Raw genomic sequence first — 24763 nt, forward strand, 5'->3', positions numbered from 1 at the left:
TCCTTCAAGTCTTAGTTCTAAAGTCACCTTTTCAATGAAGGAGGCTTATGCCCAAATAAGTGAACGACATCATCTACCGTTTTTAATTTTTTATTTTTGGGACAGAGAGAGACAGAGCATGAACGGGGGAGGGGCAGAGAGAGAGGGAGACACAGAATCGGAAACAGGCTCCAGGCTCCGAGCCATCAGCCCAGAGCCTGACGCGGGGCTCGAACTCACGGACCGCGAGATCGTGACCTGGCTGAAGTCGGACGCTTAACCGACTGCGCCACCCAGGCGCCCCGACATCATCTACCTAATACACTTATTGTTTATTGTCTATCTCCTTCTGCTAGAACTCAGGTAAAGGGCAAGGACTTTTACCAGTTGGCTCATAGATGGTTCCAAAGCACCTAGTACAGGAACTGCTACACAGGAGATGCTGAATGATTATTTGTTGAATGATTGAAAAAGAAACAATAATTTAACTATACAACAAGACAAAGTGAGTATTTCTGGGAAAAATTCAAGAAACACTGCTGGGATTTAATAATTTTTGAAAGTGACAGAGAATTTAAATACAAGAAAGTGCTTTTCCAAACTGACATTTCAGAAAACTTCAGGAAGAGAGTCTGTATCTAAAAGGATCATCTACACCAGCTACTGAACACATTAAATATAACCTGATTTAAAAATTAATTGTACTATAGATTATTTTAGTATGTCAATATGTATTAAAATTATAATTAGAATCTTAGCTTTAAAACAAATAATGACAATTCTTCTATAATGCTGAGTTTAACTTGTATGGTTTTTACTCAGGGACTCCCCGGCTGCAGAGTTAATGAAAAAAATCTGGCTAGCACCTGACATTTCCTCCTCTTTATCTCCAGCTTTTGGGAGTCTCCTTTCTGCCACAGATCAATTTGGCAAGTACAAAATCACAGCATTTGGTTGAAAAGGAAGAATACAAGCATGAAGGAAGCTGATTTTGCAGAGCTGAAAAGATACATTTCAACCTTCAAGAACCAATTTAACCACTCCATTCCAAAGACGCTTTGGGGTAGGATTCTTAAATGTTGAGCTCCCCCCTGTGCCTGGGAGAAGCCATCCAACAATTTCTAGAAAAGCAGACTGCTGTTTGGAAGCATTCAGGAATACAGAACAAGTCTCTTATTACTGTGCTTCCCCACAGAGAGAATTCTCAAAACACTACTTTCTAAGAAGGACGTCTCCCCTCTGCTTTGAAAGAACAAAGATATTGATCAGCAGATTTCAAGTGCAGCACCTGAAGAGAAAGGGCTGCTCAAACCCAACAAAAGCTACATGAGAGTGGTGTTTAAGGCTTAGGTGTGTGTATGCTTGCTTTGTGTAAGAAAGAATTATGTTTGTCTTCTTCATCCCTGATCCTCATGATGCATACATGCTAAGCTTCCATTAAATAGTTGCTGAATGAATGGTAAAAAAAAAAAGAAAAGAAATAAAGAAAGAAACAAGGAAAGAAAGAAAGAAAGAAAGAAAGAGAGAGAACGAACGAACTAGTCACTGCTCCCTAGGTTTAGTTGAAGGGTGGGACAACAGCTAAGTGCTGAGCACCTTTTTCTTATAATTCTAAGCATACATTTACTTAAAAAAAAAAATTATTAAACCCCATAAATGTTTCTTAAAATTTTTTCTTCATTGCTTACTTTTGCCTTTTTTCGTAACTTAATTCTTTTATCTTTTTAATTAATTCAACAAGTATTTGTTCCTTAGCTAAACTTCCTACTTCAGAGATAATAGAAGAATAAATGCCTTGGAAACAGACATGCAGATCTAAACACTTCTTCCACTGATCTCTAGCTAGTGTCCTTGAACAAGCTGCCTACCCTCTCCCAGCCTCAGCAACTACATATGTAACCCAGAACCATACCCATCTCAGTAGATTGGTTAAGGGCTAATTGATTTCATGTATATGTACAGTAGATATTTGATAAGTGTTGTCTTCCCTGCTTCTATTTCCTATTAAAAGGCGGGAAATTTAATGGCTGAAAAGCAAATCCAATTCAAACTCTCAGAAATTAGAAAAAATAAGCCTGAGAGATCCCTTCTGATGGCACAAGATTATGTTGTATGCCATCTAGACCCCACTTTGTTTCCCTCTGGGAATGCAGAAAGACGGCATTTCTCAGACCTCCTTGTAATCAGTGGGTCGTGAGGCCATTAGAATGAAGTGAAGTGACATTCAGGCTTAGACTGTATAAAAATCTTCCAGGCCTGACCCTAACGGAAGCTCAGATGCAGAGGATCCCATAGAAGACTCCAAGGCCCTTTGTGATGTAAGAGGCATGGAATAGAAAGAGTGTAAATGATCCTTTCACCTCCACTGACCTGCAATAAAATATGACATGTAAGTAGCTCAATCTGGGAATTGTTTTGTTTTGTTTTTACACCAGTTAGCCTATCTTGAATAATTTACCACCACCACCCAATCCTAGATGTGAAAATCTGGAAACAGATGACTACTTACCAGTTCTTTCACTAGATTTCTTGCAAGAGAAGACTGGGTCTTAACTTCTTGGTACTCCACTCAACACTTAGCACAATACCCTAAATAAATACATTAAATTATAAATATATTTATTAAACATGTACATATTTTAAATAAAGTCCACCCCACCCACTCTGGCTATTTTAATTTAAAATATAAACCTTATTTTCTGAAATCATTCCAATCAGGAAACAACCAAGATTTGATGACAATCAAAATGGCAACTGGAATATAATCCCTGTTTTCCCAGGTCACTTGTAGGAGAAGGGCTATTCTGAGGAGGAGGAAGTTACAGGGACAATCAAGTGTGTAGGTAAGAATCCTAGTGGCATTTGAATATTGAGCTCTGAATTATTCTTTCAAATCCTGAAAGCTTCTCTGTCTCATTGAGTCCTACAGGGATCATTTTCTCCTTGGATTATATCCTCTGTGTTTGCTGCTGTCACTTCCATTCTCTTCTCCTGGCAGCCATGCTTCTACTATTGCTGGCCCACTTTTTAACTAATTCTGATATCTCACCTTTGATAAATTTCTCTTTCCAGCACACAAGGATCCATCCCGACACGTAAAAGTATTTGTTTGGCAACTAAAGAGCCAATTGCTATTTCAATGTTTACAGTCCCCTTCCTGGTGTTACGTGGGACACATTGACACAGAGCAGTGTTGGAGAATATTTATACATGATGTTCTCAAAACCATTTCTCCCCAGTAGCAAACCAGATCCCAAGCTTTAGGACCAGTTGTCAGCTATCTCCACCTGAGTTGCCTACCTATATTCACCAGACACTAGCAGTCAATAATTGTCTTTCTCAATTAAGTGCCTTAATCCAAGTGGCCTAGGTGCCTGCTAATCCCAAAGCACTCACCACTATTTTTTAATGTAAACTTTGTTAAGTATAACATATATTTAGAAGGGTACTCACAGCACAAGTGTCCAGTTCAGCGAATCCCTTCACTGCTGTTAGTTAGTTGGAGAGTTAGTTAGCTAGCTTTCCCCGAAAGTCTTGGAGACTCCTTTTCAAAAAGGAATCCTGATAACAGTCCCTGGTATCCTAACACCTTTGATGTGAACAGGAAGATTCTCCCCACTCCTCTACTGCTGCTCACACATACTCCCACATGCTTTTGCTATATAAATAATGAATTAGAGTCAGAATTGGTAATCTCTGTCATGAAGACGCTTTGAAGGTTTGATATTTAGTTTGTACCCTTGCACACACTGATTTTTATTAAGTAGCACTTCTTATTTGCACAAAAGCATCTCAGGGATAGACTACATATTAACACTGTGCATAACACTCCAAAGGAGATATTTGTATGGTTCACTAGAGTCATATTTATAATGGACTCAAGACAACTCCAGAAACAGAGTGTGGTGGGGGAGGAACTGGCTTCACATCAGACCAAGAAATCCTTTCATGTCTTCATTCATAATTCACCACATGCTGTGCTCCCTTTCACCACTGCCTTTAAAAATCAAGAGGTAAAGATACTGGATTTATAGCTGGATATAAATTTCAATACAGCCAAATCTTTCCTGCCTTCTCAAGCATAGCCCAAACATGTCTTTATTTAAACACCTTTACCAAAAAATGGAAATTATTCTAAAAGGTGGCATTCCAATGTTCTGAAGAAGACATTCATATATTTAATTCATAGGAAGTAGATGGTAGATAGACAAAAGAAAAAGCATTCTTAGAATTATTCTTTCTTGCAGCAAAACACAACCAATCATTTCCTTTTTTAATCTTCCAATTTTGTATTTATTTAAAATATCAGCTTTTTATTTTCCAAAACTATCCCTGAACATGATCTATCCCAGCTGTAACCTTACAAGTATCCATCTATCTTCAGAAAAAGTTATCGTTGCCATTTAAAGAATACTATGGAAATCCCTTTTTGTCCCATTCATAACTGAACAATATTTTATTTCTTATTTTTATTCGTTTGCTCCAACCAGGATACTCCCAGAGTTAAAAGGAACAAAAGATGATGAGAGTCATCTAGTTTATTTAGATTATTAGGTGTTTTTTCCTAGAATGTTTTTTCCCTGCACCATTTTTTCTCTTTAAATGTTTCAATTTTTTTCCCTGCCATGTAGGTAATTATACTTTTTTAAAGTCACAGAACCTGATTCTTCACATATACAACCCATGCCCCAATACCACCCTATCACTACCATAACTGCTTTGCAGAGAACAGGTATGCTGGATTTTAACACCTTCACACTGCTGCTATAGGGTCTGAGAGTATGGGAGATATCAGAGCCTGGGACTCTAAATGACTGTCCTCCCCCAACACAAAAATGAATATATTGAAATTATTTAGATGTTCTTAACATGTTTATTTCACTGCTCTTGGATTAAATGAAGCCTTTTCCCCCACATATTTTAATGAATTGTAAACATTCATGAAAAACTGGAACTGTCTCCTGTCACAAGTAATCCTGTTTCGCTGTTATTTAGGCCTAATGATAAAACATGCCCAATGGGCCTAGAGTGATCTAGTAAATGGCCAGATCGTAGGAAAGGACATTAGTATGTCCTGTGGCCAAGCAAGAAATATGAATCTATAAGTGAGCAGGAAATCTGAATCAGCACTCTTAAAACATGCTGCTCAATTTAGTTCCAATCTTTCGTACATATATATCATATATATGTCTTTAAAATGTTATGATTATTATATAAAAGTGTTAAAAAGCACAAAAGATTTTTAGGGCAGTGAAACTATTCTGTAATAAACTATAATAGTAGATACATGTCATTGTACATTTGTCAAAATCCACAGAATGTGCAACACCAAGAGGGAACCCTAATGTGGACTACAAAGCTTTGAGGGACAGTAACGTGTCAGTGTAGGTTCGTCAACTGCAAGAAATGTACCACTCTAATATGGGATGCTGGTACTGTGGGAGGCTGTGATTATGTGAGGGCAGAGAGTATGTTTACTTAAAAAAAATTTATATCTTTTTTCATTTAACATTACATCATATGGAATAAATACACAATACGGATATGTCTTCTCACTGCTCTCTCACTCTTCTCTAATTGGCTAAAGGATCATTTTGTGATGGCTTCCAACATCCCTACAACCTTGGACAAATCACTGTTTCTGAATGTCTTGTTTTAAAGAGATTTTTAGTCTTTCCTCACACAATTCCTGCACCTGCACTTCCCCTTCTCATTGCATGCAACTTCATTTTATCTCTATTTATTGTCACCTCACCTATCAGAGATAAAATCAGCTTTTCTAAAACCTTCCTTTATTTTTAGCAACTTTTGAGTTTGTATGAAAAGAAAAAAGGGTTACAGAATTAGATAACACTGGTCCCCCTCTCTCTAATCTTCTCACACCACCCACCACCCAATCGATTCTACAAGCTCTTGTCAGAGATAGCTTTTTAAAGAGCCCAAACCCAATCAATGATTTCTCGGTTTAAAACCTTGGCTGGCTCCCAGGTTCATGCTGGCATGCCATAAGTGCCCTTCTTGGTCGAACCTGCACTTACCTTTTTTCTTTGCCATTTCCTCAACAGATCATGGCGCACTCCCATTTCCAACCATCGCCTTGCCATCGCTTTTCTCCTTCCACTTTTCCACTTCCAAGTTAATACATCCTTGCATTACAACTTATCTTCTCAGTGAAACCCTCTGTAGCCCCCTGCAGTAACAACAATTAACAGAATCTCTCTTCTCATTTGTACCACCAGCATAAAACTTTGTTGTGTTATACTATGGTTAGTTATTCATGTACTTGTCTTTCCAATGGACTGTAAGAAACTTGAGGCACAACTGACCTTAGCTATTTTTATATTCCCAACTTCTATCTGAGTGGCTGGCACTGAAATAGGTATCCTGAGAAGTCCAGGATTATTTGATAAAGGCATTCACATAATACCTATGAATGGTTCACCTGACCAAAGAGAAAAGTCAGAATTCTCTAATCTCACCTATGAAAGGAAGCAATAAGGATTTTTCCTTATTTCTACCTGGTTGGTTAGAGTGTGTACATTTCACTTGTATTATATTTTTTAAGGGACATAGTATTACCTCTTTTTGTCAACTTAGCTTAGAATAGCAAATTTTCCCTTATTCATGAAAATGGTTATGTAAATTTGATTAATGATTATCCACAAAGATCCATCCATCCAATCACTCAAATATATTTTGTTATCTTCCATGTGGAACAAATTAAGTTCTTCTTTTTATCCATGCTTCTATCTGGGAGACAGAGAACAAAACTATTTATATCAATCTCATAAGCAGAGTACAAAATGTCTCTGAAAATTCAAAATCTGATGAAAATTTTGACATCAGCCAAATCTAACTCTCATGAGTTCCACAAGAATCAGCCCCTGCAGTACTCCCTGAATAATGCTTTCCTTCAGCAGCTTAAAGCCAAAACCAGACTAATGGGTTTCAGGAAAAAGTAGTGGTTTCAGAAAATGGGGGAAAAAATGATCTGTTGAATGCTACCCACCACCACCACCACTCACCATTTCCCTACTTCACCTGCTATCACACACACACACACACACACACACACACACCCTCACGTCTCCCCTTGTGAGCAAAGCTACTGAAAGAGGCATATATAGACACACAATTACTCTTACAGTGGTTTTTCAGGAATCCTTATACGGCATGAAAACCAGGTTAAGTGAGGTCAGTCAGGTTCCAAAGATGTTCCTGACTTACAGAAACCTTAGTTTCCAGGAACACATGTGGAAAAGATATCAGGTTGAAACATATGTCTGAGTTTGATGAGAAGCTCACTGGGCTGAACGCCATTAGACTTGAATTCTCATGTTGATTCTACCATGGTGATCTTAAGCAAATTTCTACATTTCTAGGTCTCAGTTTACTCACCTACCATAGGATATAATTGTCCAGTCTGTATTTTTTGTATTGGGGTTTACATTCTCCTCAAGGTATAAAGATACGTGCTAGATGCTACACAAAGGTGAAGGAAAAATAGGGACCACTATACTTAATGGTAAGTAATTCTAGAACTACTTTTATTAGAAAACAAGTAAAGGTAAAATTTAGTATCAACTTCAAAGTTGCAGAAAATTTTAAAGCTAAAATAGTGAACTTCAAAGACATTATATATTATATTCATTCTGACTGGAACTTTCTCTGTGCCTCCAGACATCTGCTGAATTGGCTCTTTTTCCTCTGCAGAAGTCCTCTAGTGAAAAATGATGGCAAAATACTGATAAATACTCTCCAAGTTCCCTTCTATATCTTTTCATCCTATGATTCTGTGTATTAAATGGCAAACAGCCAATTTGCCAGTTTGATTTAAACCTTAGTTATATTATAGCTCACTATTAAAACGTAATGCTTTGCAAGAAGAAAAGTGAAAATTCCAGATTGAGGTTTATCACAATTCTGAGTCAAAAGTCCTTTGTTTGTGGTGGGGAAAGGAAAAAGTAGAGGTATGATGAGAGGAGATTCTGGCAAGTGTGCCCCTCATAGGTGAGGGATGAAAGCAGGAGTGAAAAGTAAAGAAAATATGTAGAATCAGCCTGGAAATGTGGCTGGTACTCTGTGTCTCAGAGAGGAGAAGCAGAGATGGAGTGCTCCTGTAAGGTGGGAAAAAGCAACTTTTCCCTTCAGGAATGTTAAGAAAACTAGACTCTAATAAATACGGTCTAGGTAGCTTGATTACTTGGTTCTGGATGTCTATGAGAAGTAAAGGCCTTGTAAGGTTTAATAAGTATTTCATAGAGAGCTTCTTCAAATTATACCATTCCCTCCCTCCATATTTCATGTGCACAAATTAATCATAAATCTTGGCATAAACATATCCAGTCTTCATTTCATTACTTCATGGTGAATATGATGCTTTTGATTACTTCAACTAACCTTAACATATCCACTTGACTCTAAAATGGCCCTTGAAACTAAGGATGCAAATCCCCACAGACAAATGTAGTATGTTCAGAGATTTTATCTTGACAATCTGCACTAGCCAGGAAGAAAATGCTCCTTTGTCATTCACCAGGACTTTAATAAACTGGGAGCTTGTCAGAAGAAACGAGTACACATCAAGCTCCACAAAATAAAAACAAAATGCACTCTTGGGAAGACACGTTCATGGGAATATATTTTCTTCCACTTTAATTTCTGCTAAGGTTGTGATAATGGGATTTGTATCAAAATACTAAACAAAGAATCAGTGTAAGGATGACACTTAATGTGAGAAAATACTACTGTAGGTCAAAATGTTCTTTACAGGTAGAACTGTGGTTTAGCTGTGTGTGCATCTGGCAACATGGGTGTTTGTATATAGGAAGAAGAGTGTATGGGGAAAAATAACACACTGAATAGATTATCCATGGTTTATGAAAATAAATCAATCTCTGCCACCAAATTTATAGGCTCAGCATATTTTGTGTGTCTTATTGCTTTATTTATTTATTAAAATAAAAAATTTTAAAAACCACAGTAAAAAATCATCTCATTCCTGTTAGAATGGCTATGCTCGAGAAAATAAGAGGTAACAACTGTTGGTGAGGATGTGAAAAAAAGAAAACCCCTGTGTACTGCTGGTGGGAATGTAAATTGGTACAATCACTATGGAAAACAGTGTGGAGGTTCCTCAGAAAATTAAAAATAGAACTACCATATGATCCAGCAATCCCACTTCTGGGTATACATCCAAAGGAAATGAAAATAGGATCTTGAAGTGGTATCAACACTTCCGTATTCATCACAGCATTAATGGAAGATGACAGTTCTCTTTATGGCAGAGAAGGATGTTGTAAAATAGCTGGTAAAATAATTAGAACAGATAAATTCATGAGCAAACTACAAATTTCTATTTTATGCACATAGTTCTAATGCACCTGGAGAAGAAAGCATTTCAAATTCTTGGCTGTAGTGTTTTCTGTGGAGAACGATAAAGTTCTGAAACCTTCATTGGGCTCTCCAAACAATTCAGGGTGTTGCCTTTGATCTTCACAGCCCCAGTATCATTTGGGTTCAGGTTTCCATAGAAACTGCCTTTATGTACCACCATGCCTGTTTCCGCTGGCCAAAGAACAGCTGCCAACACGCCTTAGGTGTGAATACCAAGGGCTGGAAACAACATATTTTCCATGGAGAAATTCCATTTTTGGAATTCAGTCTTTCAGTTGGTTGCACCAAGAATATTGGCCTTCAGGCCATAGAATAAAGCCCAATTATCTGATACTTATGGGAATATTTACTGGTAAAATAACATCAAGCCACAACATTATTAAGATGAAATAAGTATCTTGGCTTAAATTCTCAAAATTCTTTGACTTCCTTTTGGATACTTCCAAGCATGCCAATGTGTGTTGAAACTATAATTAAGTCCTCCTACTTCTCTATGAAAAATTCATGTCTGCCTAAATCGTAAAAGTTCCTTTGCAAATGGAAGGGGTTTTAGAACAATTGGCAACGAGTTATTAAAAAATAAAGTTCTTAGAACTAGAACACTTGTCTGTATAGCATATCTGGAGAGCTAAAGTAGGAACACAGAAATTCCCATCAAGTGCACTGGTGTGTGGAGATGCCCAGGGAAGGATCAAACCCCCTTCTCCAACCCATGGAGGGAGAGTCTGCAATTCAGTTGGAGAATAACCCATCACCTTTGGAAACCAGATTTTATTATGACCTAGTCTCAACTCAAATGTCATTTAAGAGGACTTCCATATGTGTTATAAAGAAGTGCCCACCCCAAAGTTACTCCCAACTACTTTTTCATGGCAGAACTGGTAGAAGAATCAGAAAATGTGGAAACAGGTCAATTGAGATTATACAGAAAGGAAAATGAATGAAGAAAATGAACAGAGCTTCTGGCAGCTGTGGGAAACTACAAGCTACCAAAGTATGTACAACAGGAGTCACAGAGGAAAGAACAGAGAGGAAGGGGCAGAAAAAAAATGTGAAGAAATAGTGACCAATAACTTCAAATTTGATTTTAAAAAAAGGTTGAGGGGTGCCCAGGTGGCTCAGTTGGTTGAGTGTCCAACTCTTCATTTTGGCTCAAGCCATGATCTGTGGACCCTTTCTCTCTCTCTCCCAAAATAAAAAATAAATAAAAATTAAAAAAAATTAAAAACCACAGTAAGAGATCACCTCATTCCTATTAGAATGAATAGCTATCCTTGAGAAAATTAGAGGTAACAACTGCTGGTGAGGATATGAAGAAAAGAAAACCCCTGTGTACTGCTGGTGGGAATGTAAATTGGTACAATCACTATGGAAAACAGTGTGGAGGTTCCTCAAAAATCTAAAATAGAACTACCATATGATCCAGCAATCCCACTTCTCGGTACACATCCAAAGGATATGAAAATAGGATCTTGAAGTTGTATGGGCACTTCCATGTTCATATCAGCATTATTTACAATAGCCAAGATATAGAAACAACCTAAATGAACACTGATCGATGAATGGATAAAGTAGATGTATTAAATATATATATTTACATACACATAAATATGTACACATGAATATTATATTTCTACATAATAAAATATTAGTCAGCCATGAGAAAGAAGGAAATCCTTCCATTTATAAGAACATGGATGGTCCCTGAGGACATTAGCTAAGTGAAATAAGTCAGACACAGAAAGAAAAATATTATATGATATAGGTGGAATCTATAAAAGCTGAGCTTATAGAGACAGAGAGCAGAATGGTAGTTAACAGGGGCTGGGAGACAGGGAAAATGGGGAGGTGCTCATCAAAGGGTACAAACTTCTAGTTAGAAAATGAATACATTCTGGGGATCTAATGTACAGCACTGTGATTAATCAATAACAATCCTATGATGTACACTTGAAAGTTGCTAAAACAGTAAATCTTAAATATTCTCACCACAAAAAAGAAATGGCAATTATGCGAAATGATGGGGTGTTAGCTAACACTGTGATGATAATCATATTGCAATATGTAAGTACATCAAATCAGCACATTATACACCTTAGAGTTACACAATGTTATGTGCCAGTTATATCTCAATGAAGGTGGGGAAAGTTAATCTGTATATCTAAGAGGCTCAAGAACTCCAAGTAGGATACACTCAAAGATCAAGTACTTTTTTTACTGAGGCATTTGCAGATCTTAAAGCAGTGCCTAACACATAGGTGGCTCTCAATAAATATAATAAATATTTGTTGAATCAGCAAATTAATTAATCTTCATTTCACAAATGAAAAACCTGGAGCACAGGGAAGCACAGCAATTTTCCCAAGGTCAAACAGTTAGTCAGTGATGGAGTCTGGTTTTAAACCTAGGTGGTCTGCCAACAAAACCCTCTATATCAATCTACACTAGTCTACATCATGTACCAGACCTTGTGTTGTTAAAGTATTCAGAATATGCATTTTTTTGAAATCCATGTTCAATAATTAAACATCTCCTTCTGCCTCCCTTTGCTTCCATCTGAATATATTTGTTCATAGATAATGAGATAAGGACAAATGAGTGGAGCCCAACGTCAGTCTCTCAGATCACCCCAGTCCTGCCTCTATGGTCTCAAGTCTAAATTACAGGGACAAGAAGGGCCTTACGATGAAAAGAGATTTTCCTGAAATTAAATAATTACTAAGTCTGTGCTGACAAATCCCCAAATCTCAATGAAATAAAAGGTTGAGAGGAAAAATATATGGAATCAAAACTGGCTTGAAAAATATCAAACAGGAGAAGATCGATAAGCTTTGAAGAAATTGAAGGTTATCATCTAATTATATCCAGTAAAAGATTTTAGGACCAGACATTTTTACTGGTAGGTGATCCAGTTAATTTCATAACCAAAATAGCAAAGGTGACCAAAGTGAGTCCAAAATACAAAAGTTATAAATTGGTCTTACTTATGTGAATTTGACAAGGACCAAATAAAATAAGAACAAAGTAAATTGATCAGTAGACTAGAGCAAACATCTACCATAATTGAGCGGCATTGATTTAAATTTTTTTTAACGTTTATTTATTTTTGAGACAAAGAAAGACAGAGCATGAACAGGGGAGGGTCAGAGAGAGGGAGACACAGAATCTGAAGCAGGCTCCGGGTTCCGAGCTGTCAGCACAGAGCTCGACACGGGGCTTGAACTCATGGACTGTGGGATCATGACCTGAGCCGAAGTCAGATGCTTAGCCGAATGAGCCACCCAGGCGCCCCTGAACAGCATTGATTTAAAGGGTCCAATAATTGTTTAATATTAGGAAATCTACAAATCTTTTTTTTTTTCTAGAAATCTTTCCTTAAATCTGCAAGTCAAAGAACAAAAGCCATACAATCATCAAAAGATGCTAACAAGGAATCTGAAAGTCAGTAAATCATTCTTACAGGGAAAAAAGTAACTTTTAAGAGCTAGAACTAGAAGGAAATTATTTAATGTGCAAATAAATATTCTAAAATAATAACCTTATATTAAAAATAAATCTAGAGGCGTTTACATAAATAGTAAATAGGCAAAGATATCTATCCAATATCACTCTTGATCTGGTAGAGCTATGTAAATGGAGAGGACATACTGTCATTATGATGGAAGATGAAATTAAAACTGTTTACACAAAACTGGTAAAGAATTAATCGAAAATTTCAAATTCAGTACTCAAGTGTAAGATATACAATGTATATCCACATTTTCTTGTACACCAGAAAGTATGTTAGAAAATACAATAGAATATATATTCCACTGACAGTACCATGAAGCATATATAAAATATCTAGAAATGACCCAAAAACATGTGAGGAACCTACACAAACAAAATGACATATTTTTACTATAAAGTGTAAAGTAGAAGGAGGTGAAGGGATAAAAGGAAACGAAAACATGGTAAGAGACTACTTTCTTCAAAGGAAAAATGGAATTCTGAAAATATATCAACTCTTTCCCAAAGTAAGTTATAAATGTTTCATAATCTTAATCAAAATACTTGCTAAAATCCAAAGTATTCTTCAGGCCCTACAGGGCTGCACATGATCTGGCCCTTGACTCCATTCCTGACCTCATCCCTATAACCCCTCATTCCTTCGGATCACACAAGCCTTCCTCCCGCTCCTCTGGCACCAGGAACCCATGATCCCTCTACCTGTGACTACTCTTTTCCACTCACTCTCTCATGGCCTCCTCGTAGAAATATTCTTGAACAACATTCTCTAACACCATCTCCATCATTCTCTGCCGTTGCCCTGCTTTTTTGTTTGTCACACCAACGCCACCTGATACTGCACCGTACAGCCATTCCTTTATTTGTCTACCGTCTGTCTCCTCTGAGAGATCATGAACCCCACGACAGCAGTGATTGTCTATCTTGGACACAAGTGCATTCCATTCCCCAGCACCTAGAATAAGGAATGCCTGGCACGGTGAAGGACTCCATAAACACTTTTTGAATGGAATAATGAGAAATCCCAACTGGATAAAATTATTCTAAATTTAGCCTAGAACTATAAATAGACAAGAGTGCAGAGTAACTTCTTAATGCAATAATAAAGGAGTCTTGCTTTACCAAATATTAGCATTTATTGTAAAATCATACTGGAGCACCTGGGTGGCTCAGTCAGTTAAGCGTCCGACTCTTGGTTTCGGCTCAGGTCATGATCTCATGGTTTGGTGAGTTTGAGCCCCACATCAGGCTCTGGGCTGGCAGTGTGAAGTCTGCTTAGGATTCTCTCTCTCTCTCTCTCTCTCTCTCTCTCTCTCTCTCGCTCTGCCTCTCCCCACTCATGCTGTTTCTATCTCTAAATAAATAAATAAATAAACTTAAAAACAAAATCATAGTAATTAAGTCAGTGTTGTACTGGGAGACAGGCAGATTACTAAAACAAAATTGACAAACTCAGAATAACCATCATTCATAAAAGAACATATCATAAAGTCAACATCATAACAAGAGGGAAAATTAATTATTCAACAAAGAATGTAAGGTACACTAGATCAATCTTTGAGGAAGAGATAGATTCTATAAAATCTAGTAAACTTCATGTTTTTAAAATGGCTTTAAAATAAAACAATTAAATAGAAAAATATGTGAATATTTTGCTGATATTTGGATGTAAATTATACTTGTCAGGAAATCACAAAAAATATGAAAAAATTTGGACATATAAAAATTTTAAGTTTATACACATCAAAAATGCTATAACCAAAATGAAAAGACAACATAATGGAGAAAGAACTCTTGGCACAATTAGGACAAAGGGCCATTGTATTTTTACCATATAAAGCAAGCTCATAAATCATCATGAAAAGCATTAAAAACTAATAGAAATACAAAAGCCAACAAACATATTAAAATGTACATTCTTAGTGGTAATCAAAAAATATAAATTAAAACAATGCCTCTATCAAAATGCCAAAATAATACATGCTAAAAGTTAATAAAGATGCAGTGGGATAGTTCTCATACATTGCTGGCAGAAAGAAAAATTGGTGAAAAATTATGGAAAAAAGTTTCCTGTTTAATAAGTAACTCTACTCTTAGAAGTTATTCCTAAGGAAATACGTGTGGACTGAGATTTATATCTGAAGTTTCTCATCACAAGATTTTTTATATAACAGCAAAAATTTACAAACAAAACACAAACTCCCCAATCATATGGTGAAATCATTTATGGGACATTCACACAATGGGTGATTATGCAGGTTTTAAAATATGTTTTCAAGAATCTTAATAATATCTGCTAGCATTTATTATATATAAAGTTAAGTTAGGAGGAAGAAAGGAGGAGAAAAAGAATTCAAAATTATATACACAGTTATTACAAGATATTACATCTGAATCAGGGCTCAGATTCTGTAGATTAAAAGAATTATGTCTCTCTCAACACAGTAACTGAATTTAGAGCCCAGGTCTTTTTGGTAGAGTAGAACCATTTGCTTTTATAAATGTGTATGAAGTAAAAGGGCATCCTGGTAAAAAATGAAATGAATCCCAAAGCCATACTCTTGAGAGAGTCAAAGATATAAAAACATGTCTGATGAGCTAGGGTGGGAGAGGATGGAGATATCCAAACCCAAGCCAGATGTCAACAAGATAAGGTGTTGTCCACAAGGAAACTCACATAAGAAAGGTTAGGCCACGGATCACCCAAACTGAGACCTAAGGCCAAAGTCATTGAAAGGAAAGTGGGTTTCAGGACCGGTGTGTATCTAATGCTGGAACCTGTTCCAACACAGCCTCTTACCACCACCACCCCCAGGTCCTCTGAGGACACCAGATGGGCAATGTCTATCCAGCTCTTTAGCACTGTCCCTGACATGGAGTTCATGCTCATTGAACATTTTTCTTGAATGAAAGAAAAAAACATGTGAGTCAATGAATCAATAAGTGAATCAAAAATTATTTAGCTTGAGGCATGTATTTTTACTGTGGGCACCTCAATGAAGCATGATGCTGAGAAGTATCCTCTTTCAAACCTCAAAGTGTGGATCCATAGATATTTTCACCAGGAGCAGTAGGCCATTAGGAACACCATGACAGTGGTGCCTCCACATTGAGGAAATGCCTGGGTACAGTAGAGTTCATAGCAGAATTCTCCTGGGGCTTAGGAATGCAGCCTATGGCCCTCAGGGCTGTATTCAGTTTCAGAAGGCAGCTGTGGGTAAGCAACTAGGGAATGGAATTGAGGTAAGAGTATAAGAGACCTTGGCAAGTTTCAAGATATTTGGAAAAAAACACCCAGGGAAAAGCGTGAATTTTTTGCTCCTGTGTCTGGTTGGTGCCCAAGCCATTGTTACTTGAATGTTTCATAGAAAGACTGTTTTACTTTATGGACACAGGCTTTTGTGAAATAAATTATTTAAAGTATACAGTAATATACCTGTTTCATAAAAACAAAAAGTCTTAGGTAAACACACACACATATACACACGCACACATACACTAATGCCTCAACACAGAGAAAAACATTTCTGTATTTAAAACTTTTTGTTAAGGGCCTTGGATTTTGTAAACTGGAGAAAAAAAGAGAGATAGCTGTTCATTAAAAAAAAAAAAAAAAAGTGTAAATAAAGGTCAATAAGCACTAAAATCTTGTTCTGCAGGAGGAACCGGAGAGGAGACCAGCTTGCTGGTTAGCACTGCAGATGCAACAGCAGAGACTCTAGATGCTTCTTGTGGCCCCAGCAACAGCATCCCTGAAGGAGAGAGGAGCCAGAACCAGCTCCTCCTGACAGCGACCGACAGGTGAAGTAAGCTCAGGCAGACCTGTAGAGCTAGTTTGGACACATCTGGGGGAGGTGGAGTTCTCACACAGTGGGTGAGGATGAAGCCTGAAAATATGTCTTGCCATGGTCATTGAGACCACAGTTTCACTCCTACACTGTTGTGGCCTGAGGAAAAGGTTTTGCAGGGCTTTTCCTCCAGGAGTTCTTAACCTTCTAGAGGAAAGAAAGCAACAATGCAGAAGCTAATGGTGTTAGACAATACAGGACTATGTGGAGAATTAGGAACTGTAGGAGTTTAGAAGAAAGTTCTCTAGAATCAAATAGCCAGAAAATATTTTATTAAGAAGAAAGGAATTTAAATGTGGATGTAAAGGATGGCCTGGAACCAAATGAAATAAAATGAGAAAATTAAAGGTGAGAGGCAGAGGGCCTTCCAGTGGCATGTTTATCCTCCATCATTTCATGGAGGGTTCTAGAATGGTTAAGGTAACTAGTAAGTCTAAGAAGCAATGGTCAACGTAACTAGTAAATTCAAAATTTCATGTATAATATATAGTCTAATCTCATAAAAGGACTACTTATTTTCTATGGAATATTATTAAAGCTCCAAAAGTCAAGGAATAGTAAAGATAAAACATCTGCCTCATGATCCCATTCTAAAGCAGAAAGGATGGACAGAGAGAAAAGACATAATTACAGAAAACTTGTGCTGTGATTTTGCTGGAGATAGAACCACCAGAATCTGACAGTATTGAACACCCCCTGGTGGTCATATTAGTGAAGACTGGTTACTTGGGAACTTTCACCCATTTTGCTACATGGGGAATGATTCCCAAAGAGGAAATGGCATTCATTGACTTGATTCTCCTTCCCCTTCATTAATTTGCATACAAATGCAGCTCATCTTGATTTATTTCCCTCCACCAGCACTGTCTGGTAATTCTAAAAAGCCCCTCCTTTGACCACAGCTGTAGTAAAATGAAGACCGAGGGAGAATGTGTAGATATATAGGCAATAATACAATTAATTCCAGATGGCAAGAAGATACGGTTCTGTATTTCTAAAGAAAATACCGAACAGGAGGAAAATCAATGGTGTGGGAAATTTTGGCATTTAATGTTATTCATCCAGATCTCAGATGTTGCTGTGAGACAGGCAAAGATTAAATAACTATGCAAAACACCTAGCAAAATCCCTGTAATTGAGCAAGTACTCAGTAAACATTATTCCTTTCTCTTAAATACGTACTGATATATTTCTAAACGGGATTCACAAACAAAATGGACGACACACACAAAAAATGGTATCTATGTGAGGTGATGGATGTGTTAATTATCTTGATTGTGATAAGCATTTCACATTGTATATGCTTATCACATCATCATGTTGTTCACCTTATATATATGCACTTCTATTTTTCAATTATACCTCTGTAAATCTTGGGGGAAACCTGGAAAAGAAGGAAACAGATGACAAAGGAAAAAAAGAAACAAGTTAGATTTCATAGAAAATAAAAATACCATTATGACATAGAATTGAAAATTCCACTATGGGATCTATTTTCTGCCTGACATACACTGCCTTTTCTTAGCTTTTGTATGTGTCCTTCGCTCAGCAACAGCAGAAAAAAAGAAAAATGGGGAAAGGGCCATCCAATTTTCTAACTATTGAACTAATAAGGAAAACTCATTTCTCTGCTACTTGCAAGACATATGACCTTAAACAAGTCAATTTATTTGGGTCTCAGTTTCTCCACCCAAAAAATGAAGAGACTGTCCTAGATAGTTCTCTACTGCTGCTCATGGATTACCAATAAACTAAGAGGAGCTCATTTGTCCTTGGTGAAATGAACAATGTAGAGTTTTACATATATTACTAAATCGAAAGACTGTCATCAATTCTGAGATTAAATCCTTCTTACCCACATGGTGTTAAAATATCTCTTCTTTTGTGAAGTAGTGGTGACATGATATTAGGGGTGGCTTTAATGTCCTAAGTAAAACACTGCCAATCCTAAACTGACTCCCCAAATTTTTGGTCTATGAAATCACTGAAAATCCACTGAAATTCACTGAAAGAGTGGATATGGTAGAATGATACCATAAAATCTGTATGATTTTATGAAATCTGTAAACAGTTGAGAGCCTCTGTTAATTCAATCCAGGCTCTGTTAATTACAGACTTATGCGACCTTTTTATTTGTTTGTTTTATTTAATTATTCTAAACCCAAGATATGATTAGGCAATCTGTGCTTGAAATGTTATTGATCACACAAACGGAGAATTTGAAAACTCCTTTCCTTGCTGATCTCTAAAGGTCCTTCCAGCTCTGCTTTCTAGACTAATACATGGACATACACCTTAGTTACACTGTAACACTAACAGAACCTCCAGATCACACAGGAGGTCAACTCAGAAAAAAACACCTGAGTGATCAAATCAACCTTCCCAAGCTGCAAACAGTAGAGAGGGCTAAAACAAAGGGAGAGAAAAAGACTGGCTATAGAGACACATCACAGAAAAAGAGTAGCATGCTAACAGAATGCCTTCTGCATATGCTTATTAGACAAATATTAGATGCAATATATACATGAAAGAGTCATTTTTTTCACCCCTAAAAACATAAACTGCTAGTCGTAAGTTTTAAAAATTCCAAATTTCTTCCTTGGGTTTCACCTCCTTCTTTATGTCAACTTCGTGAATTCTCCTTCCCAGGAGGGAAAAAACAAAGGATATTGGAAAAATAAAAACTGAGTAACCACAAAGGGTCCCCAAGCTCACTCTTTGGTCTTTAACACTGTTTCCCTACAGAGCTTGTAAAGTGGAACACACACACACACACACACACACACACACACACACACTCCTCTATAGTATTCTTCCTGTCTCTGATAAGCTACTGAATCCAAATACAGGTCACAGGCACCACCTAGAGGCATTAATCATAAGTCTGACTCTCACTTCAGTGAACTCTATCTACAAGTCAGTTCAAAATGCAGTTGAGTTTCCCTCTAATCACAGACTTGAAAATTAATCAAGTGCTCCCATATCTAAATGCAGTCGGGGGAGGAAGTAAGACCAAATCAAGAGGAGATATGCAAATATACACATCCTGTCAAATTGTTAGACTTGCTGTATCACCATCTCACTTGTTAACACCTTTGTGGTTTCTTCACTTGTGCCTCTTCCACAAGAAAATGCACAACATAAAGGCCACAATTCTACTTGTGGGTGTCAAGGAGATCAGGAAAGTGAAACCATAATAATTCCACATAAGCCTTAACTCAACAAACAACATGCCCTTTTAATAATGAAAATATGTCTGCAATAAATGTTATTAGACTCTGCCAGTTACCATTGTTATCAGGGACAAGGAGTGCATTTCCAGAAAGTTTAGCCTTCCTGTGCTGGCTTTATCTCATCAGCAATAACCAAATATCTGGGTGATGTTTTAAATTAACCATCTGCACATCTCATCTATGTAACATTAACTTGAATAAATAAATAGGTCCCCAAAATTCAAAGGTCTATCTATATCCAAAGTATCACAAATCACCAGGCAAAGTTAAGGGATGGCTGAAAATAATGAGGAGCCATGAGCTTCCTGTGCATAATTGAGTCTACAACTCAGGACTATGTTTGACAAATACCTTGGACTTCTAAGCCAACCAATTTAAAGCTAAGGTAGCTCAGATTGGCAAAAATTATGTTGGCTAGGGACAATGGAGTCCCAGGTTCCACTCCCATCTTTATTACGATGTAGCTGTGGGATCTAAGGCTATTCATTTAACTTCTCAGTTTTCTCATCTATAAAATAAGGAGGCTGTTTATTATGAATTGCAAAACTCTATAAGCATAAACAACTTTTCATTCTAATTTAAAAGTCCTAGGTATAAGAAAGCTTACGCAAAACACCTGCCCTTTATTGGCATTGATGCTTTGTTTCTACAAACCACTAGTGGGCAGTGTTGGGCTACTGCCTAAGACAGCCTGCAGGGTGAGCAACGAACTTCTGCTGGCAATGAAGAACCACTTCTGCAATATTTTTCTCAGAACTGTGCCCACCTACCCACTGCTGCAATTGCTATCTTGCTATTGCTATAAGATACAAAAACGAAAATTTAAAGAATAAAAGGCTCAACATTAGACATTGTTTTCTTGTTTTACCATAAGTTGATCATGAGTCTCCTAAGTGGTATAATTTTAGCTCAATCTTTAATTAATCACCTAAATTATTATAGCAACTCATTAAAACTACAATTGTGCATGAAAGAATTAGGATGTTATTTAATGATCCAGAACAATTATATAGGATTTTGATTTATCCAAATAGATAGATTTCTGAAAATGTGTGTACAACAACACTTTTTATGATGACAAAAGTAATACATTTCACTAAATAAATTTTAGCTTCACAGAAAAGGCTATATAAATCCCCCAAATCTTAACATCTTGAAAATATCACTTTATATTTTGTGGTTTATCCTTTCTATAAGCATTTAACTTTTCTTTTTTTTTTTTTTTAAGTTTATTTACTTAAATAAGAGAGTGTGAGCATAGGCATGGGAGGGACAGAGAGAGAAGAAGAGAGAATCCCAAGTAGGCTCTGCACTGTCAGCACAGAGCCTGACACAGGGCTCAATCTCACAAACCATGAGATCTTGATCTGAGATGAAATCAAGAGTCAGACATTTAACCGAATGAGCCACCCAGGTGCCCCTAGCTTTTCCTTTTAAAGAATCTCTGCACATATTGTTTTATAATGTGATTTTATCTCATTAATTTTGTCATGAATATTTCAATGACATTATCTTCTCCATCAGCCTCATTCATTTCCACTGTATTGCATTATAAAGACAAGAAAAAATCGAGTCAGCTGTCTTTTTTGGAAACTTAAGATTCTTACTTTTTTTTTTTTTTAATGTTTATTTATTTTTGATAGAGTGTGAGCAGAGGAGGGACAGAGAGAAAGGGACACACAGAATCCCAAGCAGGCTCCCAGGCTCTGAGCTATCAGTACAGAGCCCAACACTGGGATCAAACTCATGAACTGCATGATCATGACCTGAGCTGACGTCAGATGCTTAACCACCCAGGTGCCCTATAAGATTATTTCTAATTTCACACAGAAATGAATATCCTTAGTGAGAAGTCTCTGATATGCTATCTGAGCATAACTGAAGGTTGAAAAACTGGGCAACAATTCCAGTCGTTTCAAAGTTCAGATGTCTTTGTCTCAGACAGTTTTAAATAGATTCCTGAATACTTGAAGAAGGCTGGTGGTGAGTTTTCTAATCTTGACTTATACCAACTCAGATGCTGTCTTAATCCGCCCCAGCTGCTATAGCAGAATACATGGACTGGGTGGCTTATAGACAGTAGAAATTTATTTCTCACAGTTCTGGTGACTGGGAAATTCAAGATCAGATGAGATGCCAGAAGATTTGGTGTCTGCTGAGAACCTACTTCCTGGTTCCCAGACAGCTGTCCTCTTGCCGTGCCCTCACACAAAGCAAAGCTATGTCCTGAATGGCTAGCTACACCCAAGAGTTACAAGGAGCACTCTCCATAGAAGACCTGGTATCTTTTCCTCATAATTACTGGAAGATGCTACAATAACAGAAGCTAGCAGAGAAAGTTAAGTCAAAGACAAAAACACAACCAAGAATCACCAAATAGTTAAGCAAAAATCACACCCTGAAACATAAGCATAAATCCAAATACACAGAACTAACTCCTGAGGAAATAAAATAAATACAACAAACTGAGAGTGATTTTTCTTTCTTTTTTTTTTTTTAATGTTTATTTTTGGGAGAAAGAGAGAGACAGAGCATGAGCAGGGGAGGGGCAAAGAGGAAGGGAGACATAGAATCTGAAGAAGGCTCCAGGCTCTGAGCTGTCAGCACAGAGCCCAACTTGGGGCTCGAACTCATGAACCATGAGATCATGACCTGAGCTGAAGTTAGACACTGAACCAAGTGAGCCACCCAGGTGCCCCGAGAGTGATTTTTAAAGTATAATTAATATCTTTAGAAGCGTTAATAAAAAAAGATACCATATTCTTGTAGCAAAATAGGCTGGTGCAAAAATTTATAAGACTAGTTATGATTTAAAATTCTGTAACTGAAATAAAACTCAGTAGATGAACTGAGTAGACACACCTGAAGGACAGAGACAGCTGAAGAACAAATTAGTGAACTAGAGCACAAATCAAAAGGTCAAAGTGATGAAAACTGGGGGGAAATGAAGAATGAGAGAGTGGAGACAGCTAGTATGAATGACTTATAAATAAAATGAGTATGAATGGGAGAAGAGAGATAGGAGGGAGAGAGAGTAACATGGAATACTGAAAGATACAGATTAAGCAATGCTGGATGATGGAGGAGAACCATTAAGTTAAGCATGGCAGTGAGGTCCCTGCTGGAGGGATCATCAAAAAAAGAGTAACAAATGATACATAATAATAAATAATAAAAAAAGACATGTGTTTTATAGTACCAGGAGAGAAAGTGGGGGTAAAGATAGTGGATGTGAAGTTTGTAAATTGGTGTCAGGAAGTTGACCAAGCTAACATTTGCCACCTTATTTTTTGTTTGACATAGTGAGGTGAGTTTTTCTTTCACCCATCCCTATTTCCTGGAAGCTGAAAGCTTCTACACCTAGGTGATAGAATGCGGGCTGTCTGTGCTGGGCAGAGGACAGGCTTTTAATGTAAGATATAAAAGGAAAGGGATATGTTGATAGGAAATAAACATCTATAATATAAAGTGTCAGATCTTTTTAAAATTTATATTCTACTTTCCAGCCAGACTAGCACTTTTACCCTCCTCTATCTTCTGGACCTGTCCAGCACAGAAATCTTGGGGAACAGAAAAGGAGACCTATTTCAGGAGCACCCACAACAGAGTAGGTTGGGATTAGGATGAAAGAGAAGTAGTTAAGAGGATCAAGGACCATGGGAATAGCTCAAGGAGAGTCCAGGATGCCTGGGTGGCTCAGTCGGTTAAGCATCCAACCCTTGATTTTGGCTCAGGTTATGATCTCACAGTTCATGGGTTCGAGCCCTGTGTCAGGCTCCAAGCTGACAGTGCAGTGCCTACTTGGGATTCTCTCTCTCACTCTCTCTGCCCCTCCCTCTTGCTTTCTCTCTCAAGATAAACTTAAAAAAAGACTGTCCAGATGAGATTCTGTGATGAAGAGGATGGACTTATGCCACCACCCTCCCTGCCCCCATTGGAGGCTATAAGTGAAAGCTCACCTACATGAATGGAGAATGAAATGGGTAAAATAAAGAAAGTCATTCTTAAGTTCTCACCCCCAATGGATGTTATATGGGTTAAACTATAGTGCAAACCTGAACTGAGAGCTGAATGAACCTCATTTGCAACTCTGTTTTTTGTGTGTGTGTGTGTGTTGTTGTTGTTGTTGTTTTTCCAGCTGAGAAAGAGGTAGGGCATGCTTTCCCTCATCAATTAACAGCAGACACCTGCATTTCTCCAGTGGTAAAAAAAAAGCCATGTCGGAACAAGTGCCCAACTTTCCTTTAACAATTTCTCCTTATCATCAGTTTTCTATCTCTAAGATAATAGGCAGAGTGACCAAGTTATAGTTCACAGCTTCCCACAGGAGTGTCCCCAGGGGCATGTGAGTGTCAAGTTGTGCCTGAAGCAAATCATAAAAAAGAACTGAGCTAAGAGACAATCCACCTTGGCAACCAAAATTATTAGCAAAATGGTACCAAGAGAAGTGGATCCAAAATAAGGTGGTTTTGGGGTTTGGAATCTTCATAAGGAGAGAGAAATAGTGTTTCATTTTGTGATTTGGTCAGTGAAGTCAGTGAGTGAGTATATAAACTGAGAAGACTGGAACCATGCCTTCTTCAAACCCAATAGGTCAATTCCTTTACCGAGCTTCTTTGCAATATAGGAAAAGTGGTATATACATCCTTATTATCAGACTGATGATTCCTTTTTGAAATCTGGATCACTTCTAGAAAGGGAAGATACATTCACAGAATTTGACCAGGGGAATAGATATGCAGTGATTACATCAGAACCAATGTGATGGCCTATGATGGTCAGGGCAAGAGCTAAGGTAGC

General features: G+C 37.4%; 1 protein-coding gene and 1 long non-coding RNA gene across 5 annotated transcripts in view; one reads left to right on the forward strand and one right to left on the reverse strand.

Moving 5' to 3' along the window:
• The first annotated feature begins 2091 nt into the window (after positions 1 to 2091).
• On the forward strand, positions 2092 to 24086 carry LOC125922808 (uncharacterized). 2 transcript variants are annotated; one of them, XR_007457799.1, is made up of 4 exons: positions 2092 to 2368; positions 2698 to 2822; positions 16542 to 16683; positions 23819 to 24086. It is a non-coding gene; the product is annotated as an uncharacterized LOC125922808 (long non-coding RNA). The 2 variants fall into 2 exon arrangements; XR_007457798.1 differs by lacking the exon at positions 23819 to 24086 and adding an exon at positions 22064 to 23771.
• The window catches only part of LOC125922807 (cytochrome c oxidase assembly protein COX18, mitochondrial), a 46525-nt gene continuing 24200 nt past the window's right edge, over positions 2439 to 24763 (reverse strand). Inside the window, exons 8-10 of one of the 3 annotated variants that reach the window (XM_049630609.1) lie at positions 6559 to 6729; positions 6018 to 6169; positions 2439 to 2568 (exon numbers count right to left, since the gene is read on the reverse strand). The gene's annotated coding sequence lies outside the window, so the exon portion shown is untranslated. Of the gene's footprint in view, positions 2569 to 5525; positions 6170 to 6558; positions 6730 to 24763 lie in introns of those variants that run through there. The other 2 variants (XM_049630610.1, XM_049630611.1) reach the window with 2 other exon arrangements.

The sequence above is a fragment of the Panthera uncia genome, chromosome B1 (assembly GCF_023721935.1).
Source record: "Panthera uncia isolate 11264 chromosome B1, Puncia_PCG_1.0, whole genome shotgun sequence".
Classification (NCBI taxonomy): Eukaryota; Metazoa; Chordata; class Mammalia; order Carnivora; family Felidae; genus Panthera; species Panthera uncia.